This window comes from Melanerpes formicivorus, unplaced genomic scaffold (assembly GCF_026170545.1).
Source record: "Melanerpes formicivorus ecotype bairdi unplaced genomic scaffold, bMelFor1.0.p_v2 SCAF_22, whole genome shotgun sequence".
NCBI classification, from domain to species: Eukaryota; Metazoa; Chordata; class Aves; order Piciformes; family Picidae; genus Melanerpes; species Melanerpes formicivorus.
The window spans coordinates 1,269,645-1,286,196 of record NW_027142374.1 but is presented as its reverse complement, the minus strand read 5'-3'; the positions used below and the strand labels follow the sequence as shown (position 1 = coordinate 1,286,196).

The following is a 16,552-nucleotide window of genomic DNA, read 5'->3' as shown; positions in this document are numbered from 1 at the left end:
CTCCTCACCTCCAGCCTAAACTTCCCCTGGCACAGCTTGAGACTGTGTCCTCTTGTTCTGGTGCTGGTTGCCTGGGAGAAGAGACCAACCCCCTCCTGGCTACAACCTCCCTTCAGGTAGTTTTAGAGAGCAAGAAGGTCTCCCCTGAGCCTCCTCTTCTCCAGGCTAAGCAACCCCAGCTCCCTCTGCCTTTCCTCACAGGGCTGTGCTCGAGGCCTCTCCCCAGCCTCGTTGCCCTTCTCTGGACACATTCAAGTGTCTCAATGTCCTTCTCAAATTGAGGGGCCCAGAACTGGACACAGGACTCAAGGTGTGGCCTAACCAGCGTTGAGTATAGGGTGCAGAACGACCTCCCTGCTCCTGCTGGCCTCACTGTTCCTGATGCAGGCTGCTTCAAAAACAGCACACAAATCTCCTCCCGGGAGCAGAACCCTTGGTTTGGATGGGTTCCATTTTATTAGATTAAAGAAAAAAATAGTATTTCTATTTATTTCTATGAAGAGTATTTCCATCACAAAATGCATGCAGGAAGTGCTGTGTATGTAAAACACAGCCTCATTAATTATGCAAGCTGGTAAATGAATCATACATTACTCCAAATATATTATGCATAGCTTACATCGCTTTGCCATGGCATGTTTGCACGATAGAAATAGAGACTAGAAAGGAAGTTTGGGGGGGGGGGGGGGAAACAAAACAAAACAACAACAACAAACCCCCAACAAAACAAGCCACAATACCAAAGGAGAAAATAACAACATTAGCTGAGGAGGAAGAGGAGGCAAGAAGAAAGAGGAAAAACACAGAGGGAAGATGTAACCTTGTTTTTATATAAAGCCAAACTAATAGCCCTTGTTATGTTTGGGTGCCTGGGCACTGCAAACCCAGGAGCTGAAGAGAACTCGCAGAGTGATTGCTCTGGCAAAGATCTGTGTGATTCTGAACACAGAAACCTATGGCTGATCTCACAGAGCATCGCTCGAGGTCGCAGATTTCTCTCTGTTGCTCACTAGATGACTTTTAGGATAGGATGGGATGGGATGGGATAGGATAGGATAGGATAGGATAGGATAGGATAGGATAGGATAGGGTAGAATAGAATAGAATAGAATAGAATAGAATAGAATAGAATAGAATAGAATAGAATAGAATAGAATAGAATAGAATAGAATAGAATAGAATAGAATAGAATAGAATAGAATAGAATAGACCAGGTTGGAAGAGACCCTCGAGATCATCATGTCCAACCCATCAACCAACACCACCTAATCAACTAAACCATGCAACCAAGCACCCTATCAAGTCTCCTCCTAAACACCTCCAATGATGGTGACTCCACCACCTCCCTGGGCAGCACATTCTAATGGCCAATCACTCTCTCTGTGTAGAATTTCTTCCTAACCTCCAGCCTAAACCTCCCTTGGTGCAGCTTGAGACTGTGTCCTCTTGTTCTGGTGCTGCTTGCCTGGGAGAAGAGACCAACCTCCACCTGTCTACAACCTCCCTTCAGGTAGTTGTAGACAGCAATAAGGTCTCCCCTGAGACTCCTCCAGGCTAAGCAATCCCAGCTCCCTCAGTGTGTTCTCACAGGGCTTGTGTTCCAAACCCCTCCCCAGCTTTGTTGCCCTTCTCTGGACACCTTCCAGCAGCTCAACATCTTTCCTAAACTGAGGGCCCCTGAACTGGACACAGGACTCAAGGTGTGGCCTAACCAGTGCTGAGTACAGGGGCAGAATGACCTCCCTGCTCCTGCTGGCCACACTGTTCCTGATGCAGGCCAGGATGCCATTGGCCCTCTTGGCCCCCTGGGCACACTGCAGGCTCATGTTCAGCCTACTTTGGTGCCTGTTTGCAGATTTTAGCAGAGTCAGTGGTGTGCTGTATGCAGGGAGTGAACTGGCTTTGGTTTTTTTTGGAGAGGATGACTTATTTCCTGCCAAATTTGCTTGAAGAAACCACTTCAGTGCTGCGCAGGAGGCTTCCCGTTGCTTTGATTTATCACCCAGGATATAACTGGGGAGCTGTCTGGTTCTGGTGGAATTCAGAGCAAAATTAAATTTTTCTCCTAGAGGAAGAGCATCACCGTTTCATGCAGCCCAAACACATTATCTTGTCTGCAAAGACTGTCACTGCATTCGTACATCAGGGGGGCAGGAGAGATGTGCCATGAGCTAACATGCATTGGGTTCCACTTGCAACACAGCGTAAGGCTTCTGATCATCCTAAAAGCTGCAGACCAGGCTCCTTGGGTGGGGGGCAAAAACACAAACCCTCTGGCAACCCTCAGCTTGGCCTCTCTCCCCTCGCTCAGGGTCGTGCTGAACAGGAGCTGCCCACAGAGCTAGCGCCGCAAGCTGGGCTTCGGTGTTTTCCAAGTTGGTTATCTGCCAGCTGGGCTGGCAGAGCAGGGCAGGGGCTGCATGCCCAGCAGCAGGAACCACAGCTCTGCAAACAGCACTGCTGGCCTTCCTCCTCCTCCTCCTGTGGCTTTCAGAGGGGCCCCCCCTCTCCCATCTGCATCACGCTGCTGTTGGCATCTGCTGTTGGTCTTGTTCATCTTCAAGGCTCCAGTGTAAACTGGAAAAGAAAACAGAATATGTGGTCAGCATTGTGTTCAAAGCTTGCCAGGCCCTGCCCAGGCAGTGGGGATCTGATCTGTCCATCCATTCCCCAAACCAGCCTTTGCTGGATGTTAAGAAGGGTTTTATTTTAGGCTCTGTTTAACTGAAAGAGCTGCTCCACCCTGCCTCTGCTCAGTGCTCACTGCCATGCCCACACCACTGTAAAGTGCTGCAGGGAAAGGTCATGGAAGCACAGAATCACAGAATTGTTCTGGTTGGGTCACTGGGACCAACCATTCTCTAACTCTGCCAAGGGACATCTCACTGCCACTTCTCTGCCTCTTTGAAACACCTCCAGAACTGGGCATTCCCTGGGCAACATGTGCCAGTCTTTGAGAACCCTTTCAGGGAAGAATTTTCTCCTGATGTCCAACCTAAACCTCCCCTGATGCAACCTGAGGCCATTTCTTTTCTTGTTACTAGGGAGAAGAGACCAACTCCCACCTCACTCCAACCTCCTTTCAGGGAGCTGTAAAAAGCAATGAGGTCTCCCTTCAGCCTCCTCTTCTCCACACTAAACAACCCCAGTTCCCTCAGCTGCTCCTCACCAGCCATGTTCACCAGACCTTTCCTCAGCTTTGTTGCCATTCTCTGGGCCCACTCCATCACCTCAATGTCCTTCTTGGAGTGAGAACCCCAAGCTGAACCCAGTACACTGCCGAGCACAGGGAGACAATCACTGCCCTGGGATTATTAAACCTTGCTGAAAACTTTTGTCATATATTGAAAAGACCTTTCCATTAAACAACTCATGTAAATGAACCCTGTGGAGATGCTTGCTGATTCTTACTAGAGTAAAACCTTTGAAAGTGGGAACTTGAACTGGGGGAATGTGGGATGAGCTAATCCCAAGGAGGGGAAATGCTTGCTGCTGGCAATCTTTCTGATAGCTGCAGCAAACAGCACTGTGCAATGACCTCTCTTTCACACAGCCAAGGGACTAGAACTGTTCTGGCACCTCACACACACAAACAGTTCTGAGAAATAGTCAGGTTTTGATGTCAGCTCTTATTGCCTTCCAAGTCTGAACACCCAGGAAAGCCAGGTGAATATTCAGTTTGGTGTTAGACCTTGCAACACATCTCTGAGATGAAACCGTGGAAAAATGTTGGTTGGAAGTGACCTCTGGAGGTCTGGAGTCCAAACTCTCAACCCAAAGCAGGGCTGATGTCAACACCAAGCCATAACAAGCTTTATGGTACACAATCTGGAAAAGCCAGGAAGGAATTACACAGCATTCCCTCTCCCCAGGTGACTTTGGTGAGATCTTACACATCAAATTCTACCTTTGTCTCACTTTTGGCTGGATAAACTATTCTAGGGAACCCTCAGGGACTGTGCTGAGCACAGAATTGGATTTTCTAAGCCCATAAAGCCTTTACTGCCCCAAGTACAATTCATTGTGCTGGTATTGAGTGGGACAGAGCTAATTTTCTTACAGTAGATAGTATGGGGCTGTGTTTTGGATTTGTGCTGTAAACAGTGCTGATAACACAGGGATATTTTAGTTATTGCTTAGCAGCCCTTACAGAGAGTCAAGATCTCTTTTGCTCCTCACACCACCCCACCTGCAAGTAGGCTAGGAGTGCCCAAGAGGTTGGGAAGAACCACAACTAGGACAGCTGACCCCAAAAGGATATTGCACACCATATGACACCATGTTCAGCATGTAAAGCTGGAGGAAGAAGGTGGTGGGAGGACACTTCAATGTGTCCAGAGAAGGGCAACGAGGCTGATGAGAGGTCTGGAGCACAGCCCTGTGAGGAGAGGTTGAGCGAGCTGGGGTTGCTTAGCCTGGAGGAGGCTCAGTGGAGACCATATTGCTCTCTGCAAATACCTGAAAGGAGGTTGTAGCCAGGTGGGGGTTGGTCTCTTCTCTCAGGCAATCAGTGACAGAACAAGAGGACACAGTCTCAAGCTGCACCAGAGGGAGTTTAGATGAGGAGGAAGTTCTTCCCAGAAAGAGTAATTGGCCATTGGGATGTGCTGCCCAGGGAGGTGGTGGAGTCCCCATCCCTGGAGGTGTTCAAAAAAGGCTTGGATGTGGCACTTGGAGCCATGGTTTAGTTGTCAGGAGGTGTTAGGTATTAGGCAATAGGTTGGACTTGATGATCTCTGAGGTCTTTTCCCACCTGGTTGATTCTATGATTCTATTCTATGACATTTGAAGTGACAGTATTTGCCTTCCCAAGTAACCATTAGGTGTGATGGAGCCCTGCTCTCCCGGGGATGGCTGAACACCTCCCAGTCAGTGGGGAGTGGGGAACAAGCTCCTTATTTTGCTGTGTTTGTGTGCATGGCCTTTGCTTTAAGCAGTTAAAGTGTCTTCCTCTCAGCCCATGATCTTTCTCACCTTCACCCTTCTGTTCCAATCCCCCATCCCAGTGGTTGGAAGTGAGTGAGCTGCTCAGTGAGGCAGAGTTGCTGGCTCAGGGAGACCTTATTGCTGTCTACAGCTGCCTGAAGGGAGGTCATAGCCAGGTGGAGGTTGGTCTCTTCTCCCAGGCAACCAGCACCAGAGCAAGAGGACACAGTCTCAAGCTGTGATGGAGGAGGTTTAATCTGGATGTCAGGAAGAAGTTCTTCACAGAAAGAGAGATTGGCCATTGGAATGTGCTGCCCAGGGAGGTGGTGGAGTCACCATCGCTGGAGATGTTTAGGAAGAGACTGGATGGGGTGCTTGGTGCCATGGTTTAGTTGATTAGATGGTGTTGGGTGATAGGTTGAACTTGGTGATCTCATAGATCTTTTCCAACCTGGTTAATTCCATTCCATTCCATTCCATTCCATTCCATTCCATTCCATTCCATTCCATTCCATTCCATTCCATTCCATTTTCCTATTCCCACAACCTCAGAGCCAGTAAGGAAAAGAAAACCTTAGGATGATTTTAGGACGTTTTCCTCTAGCTGCAAGCCACCTAGAACCTTTGCCAAAGAAGGAGGTGGAGGCAAGCATTAAAAAAAACCATAAAATAGGGCTGCCTCCAAAATCTCTCCAAAGCCAGAGGTTGCAATCAGCATCATTCCTGGCAGGGAGGCAGGCAGGCAGGGAGGCCGACCTACCCATCAGGACCCCATTTTGTGCCTTACAGAGCCTGTCAGGGAAGATCGATAGTTGGCATGGTAACAAGCTCATTTCCCAAGAACAGAGCTCCCTTTTATTAAATTTGGCTGGCTATTGATCAGTACCTGAGCCACGTACCCAAACATGACAAGCACTTAACGAATCGCAGGGTTTGACTGAGGTGAACGGAAGGGGGAAAGAAATAATTAAATAATAATCATAATACTACTAATAATAATAATCAGGAGGCAGCTAGGGACTGTGACCTGCTTCTGAGGGTGGCCTACTGGATGTGCCCTGATCCAGGCATTGGGCAGGGGCAGGTATGGAAAATGAGCACAAACATAGCCTACTCCTATGGCAATTTGAAGACCTGCCTTCCCCTGCCGTGGATGTCTCCTAGAGCAGCATCCCCCTCAAGATGTGTGGGATTTTATCCCCCCCTCTCCACTCCCTCCCCAGGGCTCTCTGCTGGCTGTTAACGGACAGTGAAGTGTGCAGTCTCTCCCCATGGTTCCTGGCCCTCCAAGGCCAGTGCTTTCCCAGAGGTTGCTCTTTGGACCTTGAAAACATCTCCATCCCCAGGGGCAATCTGGTTCCCAACACATCCACAGGCAGCATGGCCCTGGCGTGCTGCAATGAAGGGGCTGTTATGCTCAATCCATGCAGATGCCACCACTAAAGTCTGTGTGGAACTTATTTACCTTGGCTCACCCAAGCAAGGCTTAGAATCATAGAGCTCTTGAGGTTGGAAGAGACCTTTGAGATCAAGTCCAACTGCTCACCTAGAGCTCACAATGCCACCACTGCTGCTTAGTCACTGCCACTAAACCACATCCCTCAGCACCACATCCCTCAGTCTTTTAAATCCCTCCAGGGATGGTGGCTCCACCACCTCTCTGGGCAGCCTGGGACAGTGCCTCATAGCCCTTTCTGTGAAGAATTTTTCCCCAGTATTTCCAGGAATATTAGGGAAAATATAAATCTAGAACTATTAGGAAGAAATTCTTCACAGCAAGGATTTTTACCTTGCATCCTTAAGCCCATGGCCACAGCCCAGGCAGCAGCTTGGCCAGTCCTGACCATCTCTCTGTGTGCCATCTTGGGGGCCCATGCCCCCCGCAGATTGCCATCCTAGAGGGTGGGTATCTCTGGTGTGGCACCATACAAAACCCTCAGCCTTTCCACAGGAGCAATAGAGTCCATCCTGAAGATGATATGCCTCTTCAAATTGCTTTAACATGCATTTACATGAGGGATAATAACAGCTCCAAAGGCTTCTTCCAGCCTATTAAATAATGCTCATTTAAAGTACTGTCTGAATTCACACTGAAATGACAGACTATAATAATCCAGTCATATCCACCTGGCACATACAGCTAGCTGCCTGTAGGTGCTTAGAAAAACTGCAAGATGTATTTATTTCCATGATAGGGGGTATGATAGCTGATTTATTCTTTTTTCAAGGCATCTCCTCTGGTCTGATACAGAGAAGCTGCTGCAAGAGGTATTTCTGTCTCCTTGCACCAGGTATATTAAGAGGAAACAGCATCCCATGACCATGAACACAGATGTGTTGCAGCTTCCAAACCTCCAGATCCCCCAGCCATGGCCCTGCACCTCTTAGAGACAGTTGCCACTGATATTAGGAAATATTTATTCATGTAAAGAGCAGCCAGGCCTTGGAACAGGCTGCCCAGGGAGGTGGTGGAGTCACCATCTTTGGAGGTGTTCAGGAAATGTGTGGGCATAACACTTTGGGACATGGCCCTAATGACTGTGGAGGTCTTGGTGTGAGAATAGTGTGGCCAGCAGGAGCAGGGAAGTCATTGTGCCCCTGGACTCTGCGCTGGTTAGGCCACACCTTGAGTCCTGTGTCCAGTTCTGGGCTCCTCAATTTAAGAAGGACATTGAGACTCTTGAGCGTGTCCAGAGAAGGGCAACGAGGCTGGGGAGAGGCCTTGAGCACAGCCCTGTGAGGAGAGGCTGAGGGAGCTGGGGTTGCTTAGCCTGGAGAAGAGGAGGCTCAGGGGAGACCCTATTGCTATCTACAACTCCCTGAAGGGAGGTTGTAGCCAGGTGGGGGTTGGTCTCTTCTCCCAAGCATCCAGCACCAGAACAAGAGGACACAGTCTCAAGCTGTGCCAGGGGAAGTTTAGGCTGGAGGTGAGGAGAAAGTTCTTCCCAGAGAGAGTTGTTAGCCATTGGAATGTGCTGCCCAGGGAGGTGGTGGAGTCCCTGGGGGGACTGGATGTGGCACTTGGTGCCATGGTTTAGTCATGAGGTGTTGGATGACAGGTTGGACTTGATGATCTTTGATGTCTTTTCCAACCTTATTGATTCTATGATTCTATGATTCAAGGTTGGACTTGATGAGCTTAGGTCTTTTCCAACCAAAACAAATCTATGATTCTCTGATCACCCTTCAATTCATGGTCAAGGCTACCATTCCAGGCAGCTTCACTCAAGGAAGTTCTTTAAAAAGGCCTAAACTTTTAACAAATCAGTGTACACATTTTAAAAGGGCTCAGGCTCTAAGGTCAGACAATTTTTAAGACTTCATTTGGCATCTGGGGTGTCTGAACCCTTCTCCTGTTTCTGCAAAGAGCAGAATGACCAACACAAGGAACCATGAGATAGCTGATGGTGCTCCTCTGAGGCCAAAGGAGCTTTATTTCTAAGCCCTCTGTTGCTGTGAGCTATGTGGCACCAACCCACAGCAATGTATGGCAATCCCTATTGATAGTGACTGTCCCCTCTCTACCCAGGACAGTTCTGCTCTGCATTGGCAAAGCTGTACAAGAGCTAGTCCTCCTTGAACTGCTGAGCTGAACACAAAGCCACTCATGAGGCATCTTAATGCCTTCAGCAGATCATCATACAGCAATATCACCATATACAGTATGCAGCCAGCAACCTCCACTCTGCTTTACAGGTAGCAGTAGAGACCAAGCCATTTATCTGCCTGCAGCCACACAAGTGACCATAGACTCATAGATTTGTTTTGGTTGGAAAAGACCTCCAGGGTCACCTTGTCCAACTGTTGCCCAGCCAGCACCATGCCCACTAAAACATGTCCCACAGTCCTGTGTCTACACATTTCTTGAACATCTCCAGCGATGGTGACTCCACCACCTCCCTGGGCAGCCTCTTCAACTGAGCACCTCCAGTGATGGTGACTCCACCACCTCCTTGGGCAGCCTCTTCAATTGAACACCTCCAGTGATGGTGACTCCACCACCTCCCTGGGCAGCCTCTTCAATTGGACACCTCCAGTGATGGTGACTCCACCACCTCCCTGGGCAGCCTCTTCAACTGAACACCTTCAGTGATGGTGACTCCACCACCTCCCTGGGCAGCCTCTTCAACTGAACACCTTCAGTGATGGTGACTCCACCACCTCCCTGGGCAGCCTCTTCAATTGAACACCTCCAGTGATGGTGACTCCACCACCTCCTTGGGCAGCCTCTTCAATTGAACACCTCCAGTGATGGTGACTCCACCACCTCCTTGGGCAGCCTCTTCAATTGAACACCTCCAGTGATGGTGACTCCACCACCTCCTTGGGCAGCCTCTTCAATTGAACACCTCCAGTGATGGTGACTCCACCACCTCCCTGGGCAGCCTCTTCAATTGGACACCTCCAGTGATGGTGACTCCACCACCTCCCTGGGCAGCCTCTTCAATTGCCTGACCACCCTTGTAGGAAAGACTATTTTCCTAATATCCAACCTAAGCCTCCCCTGATGCAACTTGAGGCCATTTCCTCCCCTTCTATCACTCGATACTGGGAAGAAGACACCAACCCCCACCTCACTGCAACCTCCTTCCAGGGAGTTGCAAAGAGCAGTGGCACCATGGACCAGACTCAGACCCAGCAATGCTCAATGATGTGCTTAATGCACCATGAAGAGCCATGTCTCTACCTGTGCTTCAGGGTGCATTGCTATTGCTCACGTTCCTACAGGATCACCACCACACAGCATCTGAGCTTGCTGACACTGCTTGAGCACCAGCCTGAAAGGTCACAAGAAAAGAGGCCAGGAAGCAGTGGCTGGGTTTGTTTTTTTGGTTGTTGTTTGTTTTGTTTTGTTTATTTCTCAGGCTTTCAAGAGAAAGCAGTGCTCAGAGAGCAGAGCAGCCTCCATGCTAGCTGGGGATGACAGAATGCCCCAGGTCTGCAAAGTCACTGACATTCTCCTCTTCGACTCAGCAAAGGGTGAACTTTGTCAACACATTACTCATGTTTGGCTTTGGTGTTTTTTTTTTCCCCAGATGCTGGGAGAATAGGAAGGAATCAGGTTAAATCAGTAAATAAGTGGACAAGAGCAATTCTCTTTGTCATTACTTCCCTCCAAGGGCAATTTTGGAAGAGAAAGAAGAGTAATGCCACGTCCATTTGAGAGCCTTAGCAAACCCTGCCAACATCTGCACAGGAAGAGCATTGGGTTCTTGTTGGTGCTTTATTTCAGACTGTGCCCCCAGCCCTGCCTGTTGTCAGATGAAGCCACCCAAGCAGCCTCAACACCTGAACATACCTAAGGGCAAACACTGCCAGATGTGTCTGAAGATACATCAAACCCATCATCATGTCATGGAATCATAGAATGGTAGGGGTTGTAAAGGACCTCTGGAGATCATCTAGTTCAACTCCCCCCTGCCAAACTAGAGTCACCCATAGCAGGTTGCACAGGCATTTGTCTAGACAGGTTTTGAAAGCCTCCAGAGACAGAGACTCCACAACCTCTCTGGGCAGCCTGCTCCAGGGCTCCAGCACCCTCAAAGAAGCTTCTCCTTAAGTTCAAAGGAAACCTCATGTGTTCCAGTTTGTGCCCATTGGTCTTGGTCCTACCACTGGGCACCACTGAAAAGACCCCAGACCTATCCTTTTGCCTCCACCCTTTGACTATTGATCAGCATTGAGAAGATGCCTTCACAGGCTGCTCTTCTCCAGGCTAAACAGCCCCAGGTCTCCCAGCCTCTCATCCTCAGAGAGATGCTCTAGTCCCCTCAGCATCTTAAAGGCTCTGTGCTGGACCCTCTCCAGTAGTCCCTTGTCCCTCCTCAACTGGGGAGCCCAGAACTGGACAGTTTTAGTCATTTAGCAGCTCCTGAAGTCTGACTCTGTAAGATGCTGGAATAGAGTTAGACATTGCTGCTGCTGGAATGGTGGGGTTTCAAGAGACTCCCACACTTGATACCAGAATGAGGCATGGCTGTGCCCACCAGCCATGCCATCAGCTATGAAGGGCTTAGAAAACACATAAACCCACTGCTGGGCATCCTTGCTCTACTCCAGACTTCCTAGGGTGGGTAAGTGTGGCAATGAGAGAGTAAAGGAGAGGGAGCTGGGGTTGTTCAGCCTGGAGAAGAGGAGGCTCCAGGGAGACCTCATAGCAGCCTGCTAGTAGCTGAAGGGGGGCTACAAATAGGATGGAGAGAGACTAAACAAGCAAAGGCTTGTGGTGATAGGATGAGGGGCTATGGCTTCAAACTAGAGAAGAGCAGATTCAGATTGGAGGTTAGGAACAAGTCCTGCCAGGGGAGGTTTAGGCTGGATGTTAGGAAGAAATTCTTCACAGAAAGAATGATTTGCCATTGGGATGGGCTGCCCAGGGAGGTGGTGGAGTCACCATCACTGGAGGTGTTTAAGAGGAGACTGGATGGGATGCTTGGTGCCATGGTTTAGTTGATTAGATGGTGTTGAGTGATAGGTTTGACTCGATGATCTCAAAGGTCTTTTCCAACCTGGTTAATTTTATTCTATTTAAATTCCTATTCCTAGTCTATTCCTATTCCATTCTTATTCCATTCCTATTCCTATTCCATTTCATTCCTATTCCATTTAATTCCTATTCCTATTCCATTCTATTCCATTCCTATTCCATTCCATTCCTATTCCATTCTATTCCTATTCCATTCTATTCCTATTCCATTCTATTCCATCATGAGGGTAGTGGAACACCGGCACAGGTTGCCCAGGGAGGTAGTTGAGTGCCCATCCTTGAAGTTGAAGGTGAGGCTCAACAGGGCTCTGGGCAACCTGATCCAGTTGAGGATGCCCCTGCTGACTGCAGAGGGGGTTGGACCGGATGACCTTCGGAGATCCCTCCCAACCCAGCCCATTCTACCATTCTATGACTCAAGAGCCTGGTTTTGTGCTAGGGTTGATTTTAAAGCCAGGAATAACCCCACTCTTTCTCCTCTAGATGATAGGAGGGTTTTGAAAGGGCAGTCACGCAACTTCCCCCCCCCCCCCCCCCACACACACACCCCCGGCAGCTACGGTGGAACCGCGCTCGGGAATGAATGGAGCTCGTGGAAGCATTCAGGACCCAACAATCGGAGTTATAATTAGGCCCTAAAAAGGGGAAGAACACTGAATAAAAGCAGCACAGCCAATTTTTTTTTTCTGTCTTTCTTTTTTTTTTCCTTTTTTTTTTTTTTTTTTAAAGAAGAAAAGGAAGTTCTGGATGGAATTCATTGGGGTAGAGCACTGAAGTGGAAATGGAAAGTGTTGAAAGATAAATGAGTTTCGGCCTAAGAGTTTGCTTGACATCTAGAAAATGTGCCGAGGAACACAGTGTCAAGAAAAGCTAAGGCGAGCAACAAAAGGAACACAAGGAGCCAGAGAAGGGAGGAAAGAGCCATAAAACTTTAGGGCAACAAAGAGCTGCAATTATAGAGGGAAATGTAATGAAGTGTAAAGAATCATAATGAAAGCAAAGATAGGGAATGAAAGGATGATTGCATATTTGCTTAATGCACATCGGAGAAGTGTCAAAGACATGGGGAACAAGAGGTCACTAAATGAGAAAATAAAGCCTCGAGAGGAAAGGGCACCGAATTTATGGCTTTAAATACAGATTTGTTTGCCTGAGATTTACCACTTGAGGGCCAACGACAGAGGCAAGCGGCAGAAAAGTTTTCCTGGAGGAAAAAATTCGGAAGCAAACAGAGCTTTTGTTTTGTTTGGGTTTGTTTTTTTTCTTAGACAGCTGATAAAGCAATGCAGCCTCACCCACCAGCAGAAACAGGGAAAACAGGGCCTCAGAAAGAGGGGAAACTCAGTTTAACCAACCCCTAAGTAGAGGGTGGGGAGGGGGGTGATGTTTGCTTGCTGACGCCCTTTCCTGGCACCTGGGCATCTGCATCAGAGGTCTCCTGTCGGCTCTGATGGGGCTCCCCTTCTCCTGGGGATTTTTTTTCTGATAAGGATGCAATTGCTGCCCCAAATGCCTGCCACATCCCATTTGTCTCTTGCAGATTGCAATTACAATTACAGAATTCTTGGGGTTGGAAGCGACCTCAAGGATCACTCAGTTCCAAGCCCCCTGCCATGGGCAGGGACACCTCACACTACAGCAAGCTGCTCAGAACCACATCCAGTCTCGCCTTAAAAACCTCCAGGGATGAGGCTTCCACCATCTCCCTGTGCAACCTGTGCCAGTGTCTCACCACCCTCATGGGGAACAACTTCTTCCTAACATCCAATCTGAATCTACTAATTTCTAGTTTTTTTCCCATTCCCCCCAGTCCTATCACTCCCTGACACCCTACAAAGTCCCTCCCCAGCTTTCCTGTAGCCACCATCAGATACTGGAAGGCCACAATGAGGTCTCCTCGGAGCCTTCTCTTCTCCAGACTGAACAGCCCCAACTCCCTCAGTCTATCCCCATAGCAGAGGTGCTCCAGCCCTCTAATCATGAGGACAGACTGAGGGAGTTGGGGCTGTTCGGGTTAATGCTGTACAGCAAGTTAATGCTGTAGCCCAGAAACCCTTCTTGTCAGGTCCGAATCAGGAGGACAAAGTGTGATGTAAACCACTTCAGGTTCTCCTGTATCATGTCCCACAGGCTCTGCTGCCTCCAGCACCTCTGTAGTTCTTAAAAGGCAAATTTGGGCAAATTTTCCCAGCTCTAGGGAAAATGGAGCTTTGCTGCTAAATGAACATAGACAAAACTGTTACCTGGGAATATATCCCCTCCCTAGCTTGAGGCACGGCAGTGGCTCTGCATTTACAGAGCTGTGGCTGGTTTTTGACACCAGCAGAAGTAAAAAACTTCTTTCTCTAGAAGACTGTCCCTATCTGTTGTGTCCCATGCTCTGGGGACTCACAGGGCTTCAAATACCCATTTCTGCTCTGAAATGAGATCCCACTTTGCTGGGGCAGCTGGGAGAGGACGGCATGGAGCAAAGGGGACAGAACTCTGCAGGAGCAGACCAGTTCCCAAAACCATGGCACGAGGCAGGAATCAATAGGTAATGGAGAACATGGTTGAGAGTGCTACAACACAAGCATTAAAGAGACACACTGGACAGGACATCACTTTATAGAGTCATGGAACTGTTTCAGTTGGAAAAGACCTTTAAATTCATCTAGTCCAGCCTTCACCCTCTCACCACCATGGCCATTAAACCATGTCCCAAAGTGCCATGCCCACACATTTCTTGAACACCTCCAGGGATGGTGACTCTGCCACCTCCCCGGGCAGCCTGTGCCAATCCCTGACCACTCTTGCAGCAAAGGCATCTTTCCTAACATCTAACCTAAACCTCCCCTGTCACAATTTCAGGCCTTTTCTTTTCCTTCTGTCACCTGAGACTAGGGAAAAGGGAACAACCCCCACCTCACTACAGCCTCCTTTTAGGTAGTTGTAGAGAACAATGAGGACTCCACTCATCCTCCTCTTACTCTCTTATCAGTCCTCACCTTATCTGTATGTCTCAGTGGTGGAAGCACTGTGTGTGTGCTGCATCATCCCAGGTAAGGAGCTGGGATCCTTAAGGAAGCATAGGGTACCCCAAATCATTCCTTTGGGACCTCCAGGGCTTGGTGCCACAAGGAGTGGGGCCGAGAAGGAGCTCACAGCCTGCAGCTGCCCAGAACACCCACAGGAAAAGCAAAGAGAGAGTGGAATGAGGGTGCCAAATGCCTTTTCCTTCAAAACCCCTGTGAACAGCAGAGTGACACCCTGGGAGTGGGATCCTATGGGTGTCTACAACTACCTGAAGGGTGGTTGTAGCCAAGAGGGGGTTGGTCTCTTCTCCCAGGCAAGCAGCACCAGAACAAGAGGACACAGTCTCAAGCTGTGCCAGGGGAAGTTTAGGCTGGAGGTGAGGAGAAAGTTCTTCCCAGAGAGAGTTGCTAGCCATTGGAATGTGCTGCCCAGGGAGGTGGTGGAGTCACCATCCCTGGAGGTGTTCAAGAGGGGATTGGAAGTGGTACTTGGTGCCATGGTCTAGTCATGAGGTCTGTGGTGACAGGTTGGACTTGATGATCTTTGAGGTCTTTTCCAACCTTGGTGATTCTGTGATTTATCAGCTGAGCAATATCTAGACAATTAGGTTTTATTTTCCTTTTTTTTCTTTAATTTAAGACTAATTTTTTTCTCCCACCAATTGAATTTAAAGCCAGCCCTCCCACCCCTCCCCCCCCCAGCAGGATAATTCCCTCACAACCATCATTTTGTTACGAGCTTTTCATTAATCCAATCACAACTTCCATAACGTTATTTGGCAGCTGATTGAGCCTACAGGAACCACAGGGGTTCACACTCATTGTCTCCTTTCTGATAACATAAAACAAAAAGAAGAAGAAGTAGTAAAATGAGTGCAATTAAAAATTCTCTTAGTACTATCTAATATGTGAAACTCCCTAAAGCCAGGACAGGAACATCATCATTCCAGCCACGCAGCCTGGCTGTGGGTGACAGCAGAAGCTCCATGCTAATGTCAGCCATCCTTATAGTGTCTGTCTGTCTGTCACAATCATATATTTAAAGCAAAAATAAATTGCCAGGGTGGAAATTTTCCTCTTTGGAAAATATTTGTCTCTGAGTTTGGGGAATTTCTACCCCTCCACCCCCCCCTGAGTCTTTTTGGATTGATCTCAAGTTCCTTTCAGCTCCCTGAAGCCTCACTTGAAGCATCTCAGGGTTGTAATGCAAATAGTCAGGCTGCAGCAATTCCCTGCAAATCTCATATTCACAGCAAGATATGGAAGAGAGAGAAACTTGGTGCTGGGAAGGTCTTGTGGCAGCAATGACAGACACAGAGCTGACAGATGGGAAAGGCTTAGAGTGGAGATGTGCTAATATGGAGGGGAAAGATAATAAAAGTAATAATAATAAATGTAATAACAATAAAATTAATGACAACAACAACAACAATCATCATCAAGAATAGAAAGCAGTGGGGATTTTAAAGTGAATTAAAGTCTTACAAACTGCCCTTTCTTCAAGTCTCACATGATCACTCCTGACAGAAAAAAAATTCAGGCACACTGAAGTACAGAAGGGAGGTGACAGAAATCCCTTGAAATAAACACAACAAAGGAGTCAAAAGAGACAATCAAAATTAATCTAGGCTGTACAAGAGAAATGTTAAAGCCAAGGGGATCGGTTCCCTTCTTTTCCGTGAGTGAGAGCCCCCAGGCATGAAGGGGCAGCTCCAGCCTCAGGGGAAGAAGGTTTCCCACTCCCCTCTGTGAGCAAAGCCATTGGATCATGAGCAGCATCCATGCACCTTGCCATGGCCTGGATCAAATCCCAGGAGCAATGCCAATGGTCTGCGCCCTCCTGATGTGGGGAAGGCCAAGCCCAGAGAGAGGGTGCTGGAGCTGGCAGAAGTCTCAAGCTGCGCCAGGGGAAGTTTAGGCTGGAGGTGAGGAGAAAGTTCTTCCCAGAGAGAGTTGTTAGCCATTGGAATGTGCTGCCCAGGGAGGTGGTGGAGTCACCGTCCCTCGAGGTGTTCAAGAGGGGATTGGACATGGCACTTGGTGCCATGGTCTAGTCATGAGGTCTGTGGTGACAGGTTGGACTCAATGATCCTCGAGGTCTCTTCCAACCTTAGTGATACTGTGA

General features: G+C 48.5%; 1 long non-coding RNA gene across 1 annotated transcript in view; it reads right to left on the bottom strand.

Moving 5' to 3' along the window:
- Positions 1–423: 423 nt before the first annotated feature.
- The window catches only part of LOC137447869 (uncharacterized), a 37,658-nt gene continuing 21,529 nt past the window's right edge, over positions 424–16,552 (bottom strand). The window contains exon 3 of the long non-coding RNA XR_010988941.1: positions 424–2,577. This is a non-coding gene — a long non-coding RNA (uncharacterized lncRNA). The remainder of the gene's footprint in view (positions 2,578–16,552) is intronic.